General features: G+C 37.1%; 1 protein-coding gene across 10 annotated transcripts in view; it reads right to left on the bottom strand.

The window, feature by feature from the left end:
* Positions 1-18,356, bottom strand: part of R3HDM1 (R3H domain containing 1) — a 181,945-nt gene that overhangs the window by 113,093 nt on the left and 50,496 nt on the right. For 9 of the 10 annotated variants that reach the window (XM_058548881.1, XM_058548883.1, XM_058548872.1 and 6 more), the window contains exon 2: positions 702-910. The gene's annotated coding sequence lies outside the window, so the exon portion shown is untranslated. Of the gene's footprint in view, positions 1-701; positions 911-16,392; positions 16,538-18,356 lie in introns of those variants that run through there. The other variant, XM_058548873.1, reaches the window with a different exon arrangement.

Genomic DNA, 18,356 nt, shown 5'->3' with positions numbered 1-18,356 from the left:
CAGGCGCGCACCGACGCACGGCTTGGCAAGCCATGCTGTGGCAGCGTCCCATATAAAGCGGAGGAAGATGGGCATGGATGTTAGCCCATGGCCAGTCTTCCTCAGCAAAAAGAGGAGGATTGGCAGATGTTAGCTCAGGGCTGATCTTCCTCACAAAAAAAAAAAAAAAAGATGAATTGATGGACAGATAGAAGGATGGATATAGATGGAGAGATCCAGGTTATAAAGTAAGTATGATAAAATGTTAATGGTAGAATCTAGGGATGGTTATATGGTTGTTCACAGTAAAATTCTTTCAACTTTTCTGTATTTCTGGAAATTTCATAATCAAATCTTGAGGGGGGAAAAAAAATCAGTGGAACTTATCTTCTGTATATCAATCTGGAAAATTCAAGAGTTCTTTTCCTGAAAGAATGTTTTACAATTAAATATCTAAATATATTTTAGGAATCCATAAATACCTCTGAAAATTAAAAAAAAAAAAAGAGAAAAATAGATTCTAAAGTCATAGGTAGACTAAATTAAATAAAAAACATGTCTGCCTTAATTATATTCCATACCAAAGTTGACTGGTTCATTCTCAAAACAATAACTTACTAAGAGGGAGGGGGTTACTTACAACACTCTGGCTCCTTGCTTTTTATATGTAAGATTTTGAAAGAACAAAGGATGTGTTTTTCTCAAGCGACAAGAGAGGTTACCTGATGTGTCCTATGGATTTGGGATTGTGGTGGCCCACAACAATAAAATAAAATAATCCAAGGTTCTTTTTCACAGTTGTCAGCCAGGATGTCAATTGTATTGAACCATCTGGAATCTGGCAGGAGGAGTCCCATGTCCTTGTCACCACTGTAGATTCCTGGACTGAAAAGGACTGTCTTGGATCAAATATATCATGCCTTTCAGTGGCCTAAAATTAAAACAAAAGAAAACATTTTAACAAAATAGCCAAGGGAAATGGAACACTACCCAGTAATTTGGAAATTAAAAATATTACTGTTGGTGATTTTATTATTTTCTTGTCCTAAACAAGAGTTCAGAACACTTAGTTACCTCTAATTCTGACACGTATTAGTTTTGTGAGCCTGAATAAGTCACTGAGGCTACCTAGAGAGTTTAGTAGTAAAAGCAGAAGGGAGAAGAAAGCAAGAGAGCTAACATAAGAACCTAGTATGTGATCAGTGTTGTAAGGGAGATATTAGCTTCATCTTATAGATCAGAGAAAAAAAGGTTTGCCAAAGATCACAATAAGGAACACTTGACTCCAAGAACTATGATTTTTAGAGTTTTCTTCCAGAGTTACAACTCTATGAACTTGAGAAGACTGCAATTTTGAATAACAATCACACTCTAGATTTTTACAAATGTAAAAGAACAAAAAGCTGTAATAAGCCATTTAACATCGTCAAAAAAACCCTCATTGTTAAAAGCAAATGTCTATAAAGGGTGGAACGACTATTTTTGAAGACATCTGCAAGATCAATGCCAAAATTCTCTCAGTGTCATCTGTTTTTTTTTTGTGAGTGTGTGTGAGGAAGATCAGCCCTGAGCTAACATCTGTCGCCAGTCCTCCTCTTTTCGCTGAGGAAGACTGGCCCTGGGCTAACATCCGTGTCCATCTTCCTCCACTTTATATGGGACGCCGCCACAGCACGCCTTGACAAGCGGTGCGTTGGTGTGCGCCCGGGATCTGAACCCAGGCCGCCGAAGCGGAGCGCGAGCACTGAACTGCTATGCCACCAGGCTGGCCCCCGTCATCTGTTTTTAAAGTCAGTTTCATTTTACATTTTCTTTAGTGCAAGTGAATACATCATAGCAAATAAACAACTCTAAAAATCCTATATAGCTCTTTCATTTTCCTTTGACAACTTTGTTGTCAATAGTTAGAATAGTATGGTTTTTTTAAAAAAATTATTTTGAGGTCACATTAGCTTATAGCATTGTGTAAATTTCAGGTGTACATTCAGAATAGTACAGATTTAAGGTGAAACAACTGAGCATAACGAGGTCTAAGTACCAAGGGATATAATACTAACGCTGCCAAGGATGCATCACAGAACAAATCATATCTTACACTAACTGTTTAAAAGCTGTTTTCAAATGTAATTATTTAGAACCCTGATAGAGATTCATATTAGTTTTCGCATCTCAAATGCACTGTGATTGACTACGGGATAAGAGAAAAGGAGATTTCAGGGCCGGCCCCGTGGCTTATTGGTTAAGTGCACGCGCTCCGCTGCTGGCCACCCCGGGTTCGGATCCCGGCCTCGCACCGACACACCACTTCTCCGGCCATGCCGAGGCCGCGTCCCACATACAGCAACTAGAAGGATGTGCAGCTATGACATACACTATCTACTGGGGCTTTGGGGGAAAAAAAAATAAATAAAATTATAAAAAAAAAAAAAAGAGAAAAGGAGATTTCATAAACAAATGTGAAAGCTATTTTTTAACTGACATTGTCATCTCAATCTAACCTAGATTGCTGGGCCACTAAATCAAATGACTGGGTATTGTTTTTTTTAAAGTTTCACCAAAAACAAAACAAAAATACTTCAATGTAACCTTTCTCCTTTTTAACTTTTTCTCTCATAAAATGGTAGACAGAAGATGGCAGCACTCACTAAGCAGCCAAATTCTTTGCGTTCTTTGTAAAGTGACTTTGTGATTTAATCATGAACCCTTTAAATTTGAAATTCTTAAAAAGCAAGGTTGTAATCCATTTAAGAAATGAATAAGGCACTAGCTAAGGTAATAGCTGCAAGGGGTAATGAGGAAGAGGCACCAAGTGAAGAGGTGAACACTGAGAATTCTAAGAGGACCAGAAGATTCTCTTAGGACCCTAAGGTCCCAAGAAACCTTAGAGACCACCTAGTCCAATCTTACAATTTACCACGTAAATTACTAGTGCCCAGAGGTCACATGACTTGTCCAAAGTTGTACAAGCAATTTGTATGACCAGTACTTGCTAATATGCCACACTACTTGACAACAAACTAAATAAAGGAATGATTCTGAACCACAATGACCAGTTATTGCCTGGGAATGAGGCAATGGTACAAGAGAAATTCAAGTGCATTAGCATTAGACCTGAGTTTAAATCCCAGCTCTGCCAGTTATGACTATGGTAAATATCTTAATCTCTCTGCCACAATTTTCTAACCTGTCAAGTGGGGAAAAAGAATATTTAGCTCATAAATTTGCTGGGAAGATTGAATGATTTAAATGTAAAGCACTCACCACAGCCTCTCTTACAGAGTGGGCACTTCAAAAATGTTAGCTCTCTTTCGTGATCAGAATCAGTCTAGGCCAGCAGTTGGCTGAAGCTGAGTTTGCTGTGTCCTGGCTGCACCCTGCATTATAGCAGATTGACAGGAGGCCTACCACAGGTGCACAGTAGCTTTGCATACCTCAAGTTTTCTTATGTACATACCCTACAAAGCCCAAGAAAGGAGAATGAACCCTAGAGTTTGTGTGGATGTGTGTATGTAGTGGGGAGAGGGGTGCCTGACTGGGTGCATAGCCTAAAGGGGCTCTCATTTTGAACTTTCTAATTTAACATTAAAAATTCACACTAACTTTGCATTCTTCTCTGAAATACTAATGTGTTTGTTTTAAATAAAAATGTTTTTCTCCCCAAATCTTCAAGTAAAAGACATATTCCAGGGCCGGCCCCGTGGCTTGGTGGTTAAGTGCGCGCACTCCGCTACTGGCGGCCCGGGTTCGGATCCCAGGCGCGCACCGACGCACTGCTTCTCTGGCCATGCTGAGGCCGTGTCCCACATACAGCAACTAGAAGGATGTGCAACTATGACATACAACTATCTACTGGGGCTTTGGGGAAAAAAAGGGAAGAGGATTGGCAATAGATGTTAGCTCAGAGCTGGTCTTCCTCAGCAAAAAGAGGAGGATTAGCGTGGATGTTAGCTCAGGGCTGATCTTCCTCACCAAAAAAAATAAAAATAAAAAATGAAGACATACTCCAGCTTTCTGGTACTCACTAAAACAAAAACCCCTTTGTCTTGGCACAAAGCCTACACTTCTGGGGTTATCTAAGGCTGTGTGGGCATGTGGGTGTCAAGTACAGGAAGCCACAAGATAGACATGGCACATCATGTCACTGCCACAACATTCAGGAGTCAATTAAATGCTCCACCCTAATGTAATAATAGTTACACAATAAGCGAAACTGATTAAGGAACTTACATGAATTTGGTAAGTTTCTACACTAGAAACACAGTATAGAGAAGAAAAATGAACAAAATGTTGGCATTTATTAAGCACATACATCTGAGTATCTACTGTTACTGATATTTAAAAATTGAATTTCTCAGAATCTGTTTCAACCTAAGAGATGGATATATGTGCTCAAAATTCATATTCAACTTTGAAAAAACATTCTTCCAATTGCTAACATGTTATCTATTAGGGACAAGTCAGAGATGTGATTACATACAATTTCTGTGCTACCAAGTAGCCAACAAAAGTGAACTGCCACACATGTAAAAATAAAATAATCTTTTGAACCATATGCACAAAAAGACTGGCACCCACATGTCACCATAAGCAAAAGGGAATTAAAGGTAAAATTAAAGATCATAACCTAAAAAAAGTAAAGCTCTAAAGGTACTGGGAACTACAGGAGGTACTTTTTTAACTATTGGGCAGATGAGTCTTTCCCAAGCACGACATAAAAATCTAGAAGCTATCAAAGGAGAATATTAACAAAACTTACAATAAAGTTTTAATATTTCTATATGACAAAATATGGAAGAAGGATCTGGCCACCCACTTCTGAAAAAATTGGCCACAAAAACCCTATGAATAGCAGCAGAGCATTGCCTGATATAGTGTCAGAAGGTGAGGATGGCGCAAAACACAGGGCAGGGTTCTGTTCTGCTGTACACGGCGTCACTAGGAGTCAGAGTTGACTCTATGGCACTAGCAAAAATATGACAAAATGTAACAAAAAGGATTAAAAGGCAAATGATGAAATAAAAAATATTTCCAACACGAAAGCGTCAATATCTCTAAAGAAGCTCTTATAAATCAAGGGGAAAAAAGAGAAATGGGGAATAGGCAATTTACAAAAGAAATACAAATAACTACCACCAAAAACTACTACTAATATATAGCTTACCATGTGCCAGGTACTGTTCTAATACCTTTCATAGTTAATTCATTTAAGCTCACAACAATTCTAAGAAGTAGGTCCTATTATTACCCTTGTTTTACAGATTAGAAAACAAGGCACAGAGAAATCTAGTGATTTGTCCAAGGTCACACAGCTAGTAAGTGTGGGAACCAGGATATGAACTGGGGCAGACAGGTGCTTCACTCCAAGCTCTTACGCACAATGCTGTATCATCAATCACATGTACCAAGGAGAGAGGCAATTTGGGTTTACAGAGCACCTGTATTTCAAGAGTTCTTACAACATGTGGTAACTCCTTAACATTGTGTTCAAGACAGAAAGTAAACTTATCCTGTTCACATGGATAGGAGCTACGTACTGTTCTTTGCACAGAAGGACAACACTATTAACTTCCTATCAATGGTGAGTAGGGCTAATCGCTACTGAATTAGCAGAACTGCCAGGTAACCATCCATTTTCTCTTAATCTCCCTATCTCTTGTGATCGTAAGTATCAAAATATGTAAACCTGGCTGGCAATAAGAATTCAGTTTGTGGCTAAGGAACAATGTGAAGCCTAGTAGCTTACAAATGATAAATATGCATAGTTAAGTACCTTCCTCAAAGTAACAAAGCAGGGCAGAATTAGGACCAAAAACTGGAAGGGCAGACTAGTACGTGCAGTCTGCGAATGAGTAGTGTTCTCTAGTGAAAATTTCAGATAGAATTTTCAGCAACAAAAATGCAATACTGATACTGCTAATTCAAAAGATCACTTTATTATGCCTAGAGCCTAATTTTTGGTTCTACAGCACAAAAGAATTGAAAAGTTAGGCAACCAAAAAATAAATACTCTAATTTCACACAATGAAAACCAGTTTACTCTAGGTTAACAAAATATCTAAAAACCATTTAGTTAATTTTTTTGCGGGAAAGAAATCTAGCTCCTCCAGATAATATTAAAGTACTCTTTACATGAATATTGAGGGGAAAAAAAAGAGTTACATTGTTGAAGTTATCTGAATAGAATTTGGCAAAGCACACTGCATTGTTCTTCCCTTACGATTACCTGGTTATTCAATGTCATTTCATTAGACCGACACAATGCTATATTTCTCCCCTTAGAGAAAAAAAATGTAATCAGGCAGGTACATTTATTAAATAAACCAAATGCATAAGACCAATACACATCAGCTTCTCCTAAGGTTATAAATTGACATGACCAATTGGTCAAAGGCCTCTAGTGAGAAAGGCAAGGAAAACTGTTCACACTGTATTTAGAAACAGTGGAAATTCACATTCTCAGAGTCAATCACTTGAACAAGATCATAAGCCCCAACATTTCAAAACGCTAAAAGTTTATGTGATTTATAAAGTTACTTTCATCCAACAAAAATTTACTGAGTAACCACAGAAAGCAATACAGCTGCAATAAGTATTGGCTTATATTTAAAAAGAGCAAAAGTGAAAGAATACCTTGATCTGAAAGAGCCTGATAAACCCAAAAGAGAAGGTTAATAATGACATTTATCAACAAACTTATAAAATAATTTTAAGAGGATATTTAAAGACAAGGGAAAAAAACTCTTGGTAAGTTGAAGAATGGGAGGGAATAATTTATAGTGAAGTCCTATAAGACTTTTTTACTTCTAGGAAAAAAGACATACCGAGAGATAAGGTGTTACATGACTGTACTGCATTCTGAGTGGAGAAATGGGGAAGACAGGAAAAAGAAGCCCATTTAACAGAAAATAGTGTACGAACTGGAGTTGAAGACAAAAAATTTGATACCCAGAGTTGACAAGGGCATGGGGAATGGGAACTCTCAAACACTGTGAGTTCACTTTAGTAAACAATTTGTGATATCAAATGAAGTTTAAATCCCTTATATGGCCCAACATTTCCACTTCTGGATCTACACACTAAAGAGAGACTCACACGTGCATGAGAAGACATGTACAAGAATATTCACTGCATCGTTTTAATTAAAAGCAAAGAATAGGAAAGACCAAATGTCTATTAATACGGAAACTGATTTAAAAAAAAAAAGCATAACAACTGTGGTATACTTATATTGCGCAATCATATATTGTGCATATATAATTATAATATTATAATAAATATAATATAGATGAACTTTGTTCAACAGGTAAAATATCACACGAGTTATGATGGAAAGTAACCAGAGTTTAGACTAAAGTTTAAGAGGTGGAGGCTGAAAACGAAGAGAGATTTCATGCATTCATTCTAATCTTTTCATTGGAAACTATGTGCTAAGCACTGAGGATATAGCAGTAACAAGGCAGACAGGATCCCAGTACTCAAGGTGTTTACACTCTACTGCAGAGACAAAATAAACACGATAATTACTGATTGTGCTAAGTGCTTTAAAACCAAAAATATTAACAGCAAACTCGTAAATAGCTACTCATTATTCACAAAGCACTATTCCCAATGCTTTAATGGTGTTACCTCATTAAATCCTCTAACAACCCTATCAGGTAGGTGCTCTTATTATCCTCATTTTATAAATGAGGAAATTGAGGCAGACAAAGATTAAGCAGCTTGCCCAATGTTGCAAAACTAGTAAGTGGCAGAGTTAGGATTTAATTCAGGTAGTCTGGCTCCAGAGCCCTTACTATTAAGCCACTACCCATATATACTGCCTCTAGAGATGAAGAGGTTAATAAACAGAAAGTAACTAACTAGAGGAAGCCAACTAGATACAGGGGTAGTCAAGGAAAAGGTTAGGGCTGAGATAGTTGGAACAGTTATGACAGGACACAATGAAGGTGTAGGTGGTGTCTGATACCCACTAACAGAAATATACAGGGGGGAAAAGATTTGGTGCAGAACAATGATTTCAGTTTTCCACACAGTAAGTTTAAGGTGCCTTCAGGACATCAGGTGGAGAAATCTAACAGGGAGAGTTGGATGACCTGGAGCTAAGGAGAGAAGACTGGGCTGATGCTATTTATTTGGGTAGAATCACTGTATAGATGGAAGCTTTGAATTGTCAACATAGATGAAGTTGCCCAAGAGCCCCTGAGTAAGAAAGCAAGTGGGCTTGGGATAGAATCCCTAGGGAACATTAAACCCTAAGAGATGAGAAGGAAGGTGGAGGACCAAAAAGAGTCTACTGGATTTGGCAACAAGGTTAAGCAGGAGATGCAGTTAGGGAAAGACTGTCAGGATAGAAAGCGTATAGGCCAAAGAGAAGAAGCCAGGAGAGAAAGCAGGGAGAGTGGCTAAAATTTTAAGAGGAAATAAGGATGAGAATGAGAAGGAAAACCTGAAGTGGAAAGAAATGAGGAATTGGGGTCAGAAGCACAAGTGCAGGGATAAGCCTTACAAGTATTCATTGTCTTCAGAAGCTGAAGGGAATGTGGCAGGAAACTGAGGGAATTCATATCTAATAAACTCTATTTTACCTAGAACAGTACTTGCTAGAAGTGAGGAAGGCGGGATGGCCATGGGGTTTGGGAGAACGCTGGGTCAGGATAAACACTGGAGTGAGTCTCTAGGGGGAGGTTCATTAAGGCTGACACCAACATCCTGGACTGTTTAGGCACAGTTCTTCTGGGGAGAAGTCTGTAGACTCTAAAACTAAGGTTTCTCAATTCTTTAACTGAGGTCAGTGCAATGGGAGTAATTTAAATGAGACAGCTCAGGTGCTACTTGGCCACAGAATAGGTTAAATGTCCTTTTACAGCCATTTCCAGATCTGACTTTACATCACTGTGTGGTATAGTGCTTAAGAAGCTTAATAATGCCAAATCAAAATGTAAAAGGTTGGAAATTAGGAATGCTAGAGTACTAGAAGAACTCTCCATATATCTTTTGGCAGCAAGGGTCCTTGTTTGAGCCAAAGCAGAAGCTAAAGAAAGTGTCTTCAGGGGCCGGCCCCGTGGCTTAGCGGTTAAGTGCGCGCGCTCCGCTGCTGGCGGCCCGGGTTCGGATCCCGGGCGCGCATCGACGCACCACTTCTCCCGCCATGCTGAGGCCGGGTCCCACATACAGCAACTAGAAGGATGTGCAAGCAACTAGAAGGATGTGCAGCTATGACATACAACTATCTACTGGGGCTTTGGGGGGAAAATAAATAAATAAATAAAATCTTAAAAAAAAAAAAAGAAAGTGTCTTCATTAGAGAACAAAGCAGTGCAGAAGTGGGAGCCAAACAGCTCATGGTGCCCAGGCAATCGAGCCTGGCAGAGAAGATTCTAGTGAATATGGTACCCTGAATACTAATGATGTTGGGAGATCTAAGAGATAGACCCTTTGGCAGGGACACGAGCAATTTTACTGGAAGCATTAGCAAAAGTGGAAGTGGGCAGTGGGCAAGAGAAGGACAAAACTAGAAGAGCAAGAAGGGGCTGTTCACGAGCTCATAGGAGATATCTTGGAGAATCTGGGATAACTTGGTGAGATTCTAAAGGCGTTCAGATATCGGCAGATGAAGGCAAGAGACAATGTAATCAAGTCAGGGCCATTAATGTAACCATACTCGAAGGCTTTATTAATTACCTCCTAATATAGTGCTAATGAGGGTAAAATGTATTTTGCCTTAATTCTAAACCTATCATAGACCAGGGAGCTCACTATATATGTGTTAAATGCAGGATTGAAATAAATAAATCAAGTTGTAATAAGATTTCTTGGCACATAATAAAATCTCTTTTAAAGACTACATGGAAGAAAAAAGACTGGGTCTTACCATCTGATCATACTTCGGGAAATAATCAAAGAACATTCAAGGGTTTAGATTCCTGGAAACTAAGCACAGATAACGAGGATGTGACAGAAGAACTTAAGATAATGGACACGTAAGAAGAGAGAATATAGATTTTTGTTCCATATTGAGTTTGAATTGATTATAATTCATTCTTTAAAGAGTATATTATCTACTCATAGATTCTTTTAAGCCATGGGACAGGCTAGAGGGAACTGGTTAGAAGGAGAAACATTTATTTTTTCAGTCTAGACTTCAAGAGTTATCCCATAAGTAATGAGAACCAGAAAAGTAAATTATTTCCCTAATGCAGAACACCAAAGACACCATCACCAGTTAGAGAATAAGATATTGTGTAATAAAGAATTTGGCTGGACTTCGTCCCCGGTTCCTGGGAGGTAGCTTCTAAATCCTTGGAATTTCTGGAGTGATGGGAGTATCTTTTTTATTGATGCGAGGCCCTGATAGTTTATGCTAACAAGCTAACTCATGGTGGGCCCTATACAGTTTATGATAATGAGATGGCTCAGGAAGGAGATGAGGACTGGCCACACCAGAAAGACTAACCATGTGATTAGAAAGTTGTGGCTTTGAGCCATGTGATATGAGTATGACCTCTGGGAAGGGAAGTAGGGGCAGGAGATTGAATTCAACTGCATGGCCAATGATTCAATCAATCATGCCCACCCAATGAAACTCCATTAAAAACTCTGAATGCTGAAGCTTGAGTGAACTTCCCTGGACAGCAACATTCTAAATATTGTCATATATACTGTACCACGAGGGTAACACATCCTAACTCCATGGGGAGAGGACAAGGGAGGCTTTGCATTTGGGACCATCCCAGACCTTGTTCTATGTGTCTCTCCTGATTTGGCTGGTCCTGATTTGTATCCTTTCCAATAAAACTGTAATCGTAAGTATAGCACTTTCCTGAGTTTTGTAAGTTGTTCTACTGGAGAATTATCAAACCTGAGGGGGTAATGGGAACCTTCAAATTTGTAGCCAGCTGGTCAGAAGTGAGGGTGGCCTGGTGTCTGAAGTGAGGGCAGACTCGTGGAAGACTGTGCCCTTAACCTGTGCAGTTTGGCCTAACTCTGGGTTAGCTGGTGTCAAAAGTCATCGCAGTTATCGACTTTTTGCATAGCCTAGTCTCATTACCTTCTTTACTAATGTATTCTCTGCTAGGTTCCCAGCAAGATAACATCTGTAGTTTATAGGTAATGAATAAAAGTGAACAGCATCATGAGCATATCTTTATTTATTTTCTTTATTCAGTTTCTTTATTAATATAATTCTTTATTCAGTTTTTTTATTGTTTATTTTTTTATTCAGTTTTTTTATTCAGTTTCTTTATTAATATAATAGTTTCTTTATTCAGCCATTCCTAATGCCATCAATGACAAGGCACATGCTTTACTCAGACTGTGGCAGGTGCTAGGCCATCCTATAATAAACCTTCAGGCTTTATGGTATTTCAGCTAGACTCTGATGTGGTACTCCGTTTACTCCTTCAAAATTCTACTTTACTTGATATTTTTTCCCTATACTATAATATATATATAGTATACATATAACTGTACTATAACTAAATAAATTTATCTCTATGTGCTTTTTACCCATGACTAGCATTTCATTCTTATCATAGAATCACAAAGAAAATTCTTTGAGTGCCTTAAAAGTATTAAGCTTTGTCATCAAAGAGTCTTAGGAAAACTCATGCTGGGCTCGTGGCATATTTATCTAATCCACCCAAAGATTCTTTGACGGCTTATGTATTTCAACAACATGTGAAACTTCATATTCTTCAGCATTTGCATCAGTAGATCTAACACGACCCATTCCATCTTATGACAAAAATCTGTTTCCTTTATAGGATTTTAATTTAGGTTACAATTGGCAGACACTGTTTTACAACTACTAATGTGCCACCCTTCATTTCTTGAATTGCCAACTACATTCTTTCTAACAAAGGATCACAACCTTCTTTCAAGACAGCACTCAGCGATTATGTTCAGGGAAAAAGGCTCAAAAATGTTTTATTTCTTCTTTCAGTCAAAGAGCATTTTCGTGGTCAGTAAAAATAGCTTAAAAAACAGCTTGAGGTAGAACAGGTGTTGTCTTTCAGTTGCCATCATCTACCTTCATACTCTATAAAAGGATGTGTACAACAAAGTGCAAACACTTTCACAGCTTGAAGATGCTTCTGCTGGGCATGAGTGAACACTGCTGAGAACCTCATGGTCCCTGGAAATTCACACTATACATTGTACCTGTAGAGTGAGCAGATATAACTTCTCTTTAAAGTACCTAAGGTTCTGTCCAATTCAATTGGTTCAATTTCCTATGGCTTTGCATGAATGAATAAATTCAGAGTCTAATACATTTCAGACTTGAATTTTAATGGCTTTCTTTCATTATTTCCAAGCTATGCCCACCACATAAAATTGTTTTAGGAGTTATTAATACTTAATTAATTTCTTTTGTTTTCTTTATAATTGTCTCATTGGAGCTCAGTGGGGGCATCGTCTTCAATTTTTTTTCATTCATTTTCTACCTGTTAAAAGAAGTTGTGGTTTTAGCTAGCACTTTGAAAGTACTGAGATAATAAAACATTCTGCTATCTCTCTCTGGTGATCCTGTATTGTAGCCTGATATCAGACGTGCTTGATAATCAGTGATTGCATATGTTCAAACTACTTGGAAAAAACTGCATGTGATTTTTGTGGAAGTGCCCGCTATTGAAGGAGAAAATCGTATACTTTTCTAAGCATTTGAAAATAAAGCAAAAGACAGAAGATTGAAAAATGATTTATAAACACCATAAAGCAGTAATTTTTAGTTATTTTTAGACCATGAAAGGATCCCTCTTGCGAATCTTATTAAACCCAAGGATCCTCTCTGCAGAAATGCAGCACTCATACATGTGTGTGTCCAGATATTTCTGCATGTGGTTTTAGGGGTTTCTTGGTTCTCCAGAAGCCTATATGTGAATCCCAGTTAGCAATTCTTATTTTATATTTTACATATGCATGTTGTATATATCATTTTTATATGTATAAATATTATATTTTATTTATATATATGCATGTTATATGTAAAATATAAAACAAGAGTTGTCAACTAGGATTCACATATAGGCCTTGCAGAACCAAGAACCCTATATATGTATGTATGTATATGTGTATACATACATACATATTTTTTGCCAGAAACTTGCTCTAGGAAGGTGAGAAGGTGGGGTTGTGTGGAGAGAGAGTAACTGGGCTTCAGGCTTTTCTCTGGTTACTAAAGTACATCTGTGGAGCTCCAGGGCGTAGAGGAATTTAGTTTGAAAAAATAAAATTCATTGTATTAACTCTATCAAAGATATCATATGTCAATCAGAATGGGGGTTGGTCAGCTAGGAGGTGTGACAAGAAGATTTACAGAGACAATGAATTTTTGGGGTCCTATTTCACCCCCACCCTGTGCCCCACATGACCAGGAGTCTGATGATATAGCAGAGAACTATAACACAGTAGAGGCACGAAAAGAACATAGAAACAAGCATTGCTACATAATTTCAGAGGAGGGAGAGTATTAAAATGATATTTAACTCAGCTCTGAAAGGATTTATCTCACACATCTTTCTCTGCTTCTTAAACACATATATCTTGTTAATTGTAAATTTTATTTTTTCCCCTGATAGCTCTATGCTAGTTGTCACAAAACCACAGTGCTGTTAAGATATACTATGCCTTCATCAAACTGCCATCTTAATCTGCTTTACAAAACAAAATAAAAACAATGAGACAGTTGCTAGGTTTGTGATTATGTAAACAGGTAAATGCCAAGTGAATTTTTGTTCTTCAGACTATTTAAATACTGAGATACGAGACACAAAATCTTGAGGAAACATTTTAAAAATGTTAAAAATCTTTAAAAGACATATATGGGACTCCTCCATATTATTTTTGCTACTTCTTGTGAATCTATAATTATTTCAAAACAAAAAGTTAAAAATGAAAGAGAAAAATCCCAACATATATCCACTGTAACACATTTGGAAAATACAGAATGGTATCAAAAAAGCCATATAGGTATAACAAAATACAAGTTTACCTATAACTTGGAACACAATTACGAAGTGGGACATTGTCTTAAGCATCTCGTAAAGTAAAAATTTTAAAACTTCTTTCTAAAAACGTGAAAAATTAAAGGAAATCATTTAAGAAAAAAAGAATTTGCTATAACAGTCTAAAATGTATATCTTTGGAAGAATAAACATTTTAAACGACGGTTTTAATATGTGGTAATTTTAATCCACTTGCAAGGTCCGAAAATTCTAAAAATTAAAGAAACTGAAAAAGGGTAAAATCTGTTTATTTAAAATATATTTAATTACCCATTAGTTTCTTTTAGAAAGCACACAGTTTAAGATAAACTAAAATGCAACCAGTAACTGCTATTAATTAACCAAAAAAATTAAAGTCAAGTGCAGATTTGGTTCCAACGAAAACTGAAAACCTGTATGAAAATGAAAATTTGGAGAGTGCATGTGTGTGAGTGAAGCTGGCACAGGAAAGAGAGAGAAAGACCTGAGGGTAGGGTAGAAAAGGGAGCAAAACGCCAAGAGAGGGAAGGATGGAGGCAGAAAGACTGACAGAAAGAAAACCAGTCAGGGAAACTGGTAGACACACAAATAGGGACAGAGAGGTAGGGAGAAAGAGAGGCACAGGAGAGTACAGGAGGGTGAGAGAGGAAGAAGGAAGGGGTAGGGAGAGAGACAGAAGGAAAGGGGGAAGAAGGGGTACACGGAGAACTAGAGACAAAGGGAGAGAGAAAGATGGACAGAGACTAATAGAAAGGGAGAGGAAGAGATAGAGACAGATAGAGAGGGAAAAGGAGGACAGACCGAAGGAAGGAGACACAGAGACAGCTAGACAAGGAGAGGGGCACAAGCACAGAGAGGGAGACACCAGGGAGAAGGAGAGAGTCAGACAAGCAGAAAAGGAAAGAAAGACAGGCACAGAGGGAGAGAGACCCTGAGACACCAGGCAGAGGATGAACAGAAAAGGAGAGAGACTGAGACTAAGTGAGAAAGACCAACGGGTCAGGGGAGGGAGAGAGGAAGAGGAGAGACAGACAGACAGAGAGAGACAAACACTCAGAAAGTCTCATACATACACATACACACACACACACGACAGGGGAGGCAGAGAGAGACATAAACAGAAACCTAAAAGGAAAGAAAAGAAGAAATGAAAAAGAGGAAAGGTATAGAGGAAAGTGGGAAGTGACAAAGGATGACTAAAACCAGTTGTAGGCAAGAATTGAGAGTATGTGCTGTTTAATTTTTTTCTTTTGTAGTTCTCAACATAAAACTTAAAACCTGGAGCTTAAAAAAGCAATGATGATGAAATTCTCCTGGCATTGGGTTGAAATAATGTATCTTATAAAAGACCCTAATTTTAATAACAGCTATTAATATTTTCATGATCCTAATTACTTACACAGTTGGGAATCAGAGAGAAAGAAAAGAAAGAGGAATAATGATATTCAGCACCGATGAATGGCCATTTAGTGATTTTCCTCCAATCTCTAAAAAAGAAATGAGTTATTTCTCAAGATCAAAATAATTGTTTTATACTGGGGGAGTGGGTTGAAAATATCACAGCAATTCCAAATACTGTTAAAATTTTGGCTAATTCTAGGTAAAAAGCAAGCAAAACTCTCAAAAACCTTTCAAACAAGCCAGTTACACACTAATGGACATATTTTATTCAGTATTACCTATTTGGTTGAGATTCCAGTTTTGAAGAATCATAAAATATCAAGGTAAATGTCAAAGTTTTCATATAATGTAATTAGAAATCAGATAGTTCTCAAAAATTACATAATTTGATTTGCATTTGTTCTCTTTTGCAATGTGGTATTTGATTATGCTAATCATAGCAATGACAGATTTAGGTTTTACTGTTATAAGCACTTTAAAAATTATTCTATGTCTTCCCTCAAAAAAGGGTACAAAAAATTAACATTAGTTTTCAAAGTTAAGGTTTTTAGTTTCTTAATTTTCAAAAGAAAAGTCTCTTCATACTGTATTTGTTTCACAATGAAATTTTTAAGATCGAACAAGCCATACAGCATGTCTATTTTAAGATGAACCTAAAAGAGAAGTAATTTTTCCAATTGATAATTTGTTCTGCTATACACAAATACCAATGAGCACACAGGTAAACCATTCTATCAATAAGGTATAAGGAGTATCACAAATTTTGGGAATGGGGAGAAGAAACTTGTATTACAGCTGAGAACTGTACTATAGTCATTTGACACCTATTCCTCATTCTATCAACCCAAACAAATATATCTTTGTAAAAATAAACAAGAACCACTTAAAAACATGCTCTCATTTTCGACACAGTAAGATTTTACCAGACACGCTCCTAGCAGAAATTATGGTACTAAGAGAACACGAATAACTCTTCATCTATTTGATTACCTTTTGTACACATTTAGCAAATGAATTAAGAGTCACATACCTTCATTGTATTGGTATTTGCTTCATCATACAGAGCGAATGAAGATGTACTTTCCATAGTATCTGTAAACTGATGCTCTGCATTGCTCCTCTACAGAGCTCACCGCACACACAGCCAGCTGATTAGTCAGGCATTGGGAGAGCGCTGCTAGAGCCGTCTAAAGCACTTGGTCTAAAGCACTTGCCGAGGACTCAGAGACAATAGAAAGTCAACAGCTGTATGTTGTGATGTCAGTAACACTCTAGCCAGTCACCACCCAGAATATCTGAAATGCATCAGAAGCTATATTGAGCTCTTCATTAGCAATTCAGAAGCAATGATGCAAAAGCCCGTGAAACTGTGAATGTGCCAAGACTGTCAGGATTTTTGAGATTTCTCGAATTAAAATTTTGTTGCACACTGATGCCTGATCTCACACTGATGAAAAAAGTTGAGATAATTATATTTTTCTCTAATTCCCTAAAGAACAAAATGTATGGAATCTAGGCATGGCTAATATATCAGATTTTTAATAATTCTCTTTGACACTTTTAATGTCACTAACAAAAAGCCTAAAAAAAAAAAAAACCCAAAAAGACCTAAGACACTCTGTCTACAAAAGCTGACATCCCAAGGTACTTTTGTATCTTCAAACCGACTTAATTGTCACAAAGAAAGAAAATGCATTAAGAGCATAATTCCTTATTTCTTAATTTGTTTTTGCTAAAATTAAAATGAGCTTGCTTATTCTGGTAGGAGCATTACTTCTTCATACCAACAGATGGAGATAGCAACAGAACTGCGATCAGAGGACAATTCTGCCTTGTGTCAGATGCTTGTTGTCTATATTAGCTCAAGTGGTGAACTTATAAGAAAAGGAATCATCCGAAACCAAATAAAAAAAACCTGAATGTTCAGTAACTATGAGAAGACAAACAAAATAAAACGAAGAAAATAGAAAACTAATTGTATCTGTTGGGTAAAACACTGAATAATCAGACAAGTGTATTTTTAAAATTCTAAGCATTGATTTCTGTGATAGCTGGGTAAAGCACATGCCTCTTTCCCATCTTGTGAAACAAAGATCATACTTTACATAAGCAAACAGGAATGCTGTAAGGATCCTATCAGACAAGGCTCACATTTTTACCTGTACCATTTGAAGAAAAAAATGTATACTACTAACCAGAAATACTACTTTTCTCTGTCACTAAAAGGTTAAGTCTTACAGTTTATATAACCTATGGCCCAACAGATCAGCAGTGCTCTCTATATTGGCAAACAGCAAAATATAAGACACTGACTTTATAACCTGAAAATACGTTACTGCTTTTTCAAAATTAGGCTCTATTTCAGCTCTGTAAATAGATTTAAGTTAATAATAGATATAAATCCACAAAACCTTCCCTGACTATTCAAACAACAAAGGTGATAAGGCAGCTAATATCAGTGATTCTTCTCTGAGAGGTTTCACATTAATTAAAGTTTTCCCAAATATCTATTTCCCCCGCTGTACAATCCTTTACCATGCCCTGTACTTTTTTGGTACCTAGATACTTATAAGAGGTAAAAATCAAGTACCAGCCTGAGCACCCCAAAAACAAACGTAGAAGTCCTCGACTTTTCCATAAACGGTTACTGCTTCTATCAAAGGGTATAAATTATTTTTTTTCAGATAAAATCTTTGTTACTCATGAGAAATATAAATTCAAGGCAGCTTTCCTTAAAAACTGTAAAAAAAATTTCTTATTATGAAATAGATGGACAAATTGAAATGCTGAATAATGAAGGAACCCACTTTCACTGCGGTAAAAATTAAAATGAGTATTTCTACTAGTCTGAAAGGTCAGGATAGATCCACTTGCATACATGCGTGATAATATTTCAAATGATTCTATTTCTCTTTGAGCGTTGGAAATCATTAGGCCTTATAAATTCAACTAATTCTGAATTAGTGAAAAATCATAATTAAAATTATTTTAAAA

This window comes from Diceros bicornis, chromosome 10 (genome assembly GCF_020826845.1).
Source record: "Diceros bicornis minor isolate mBicDic1 chromosome 10, mDicBic1.mat.cur, whole genome shotgun sequence".
Classification (NCBI taxonomy): domain Eukaryota; kingdom Metazoa; phylum Chordata; class Mammalia; order Perissodactyla; family Rhinocerotidae; genus Diceros; species Diceros bicornis.
The sequence above is the reverse complement of the archived record's forward strand: the minus strand, read 5'-3'. Positions and strand labels throughout refer to the sequence as shown.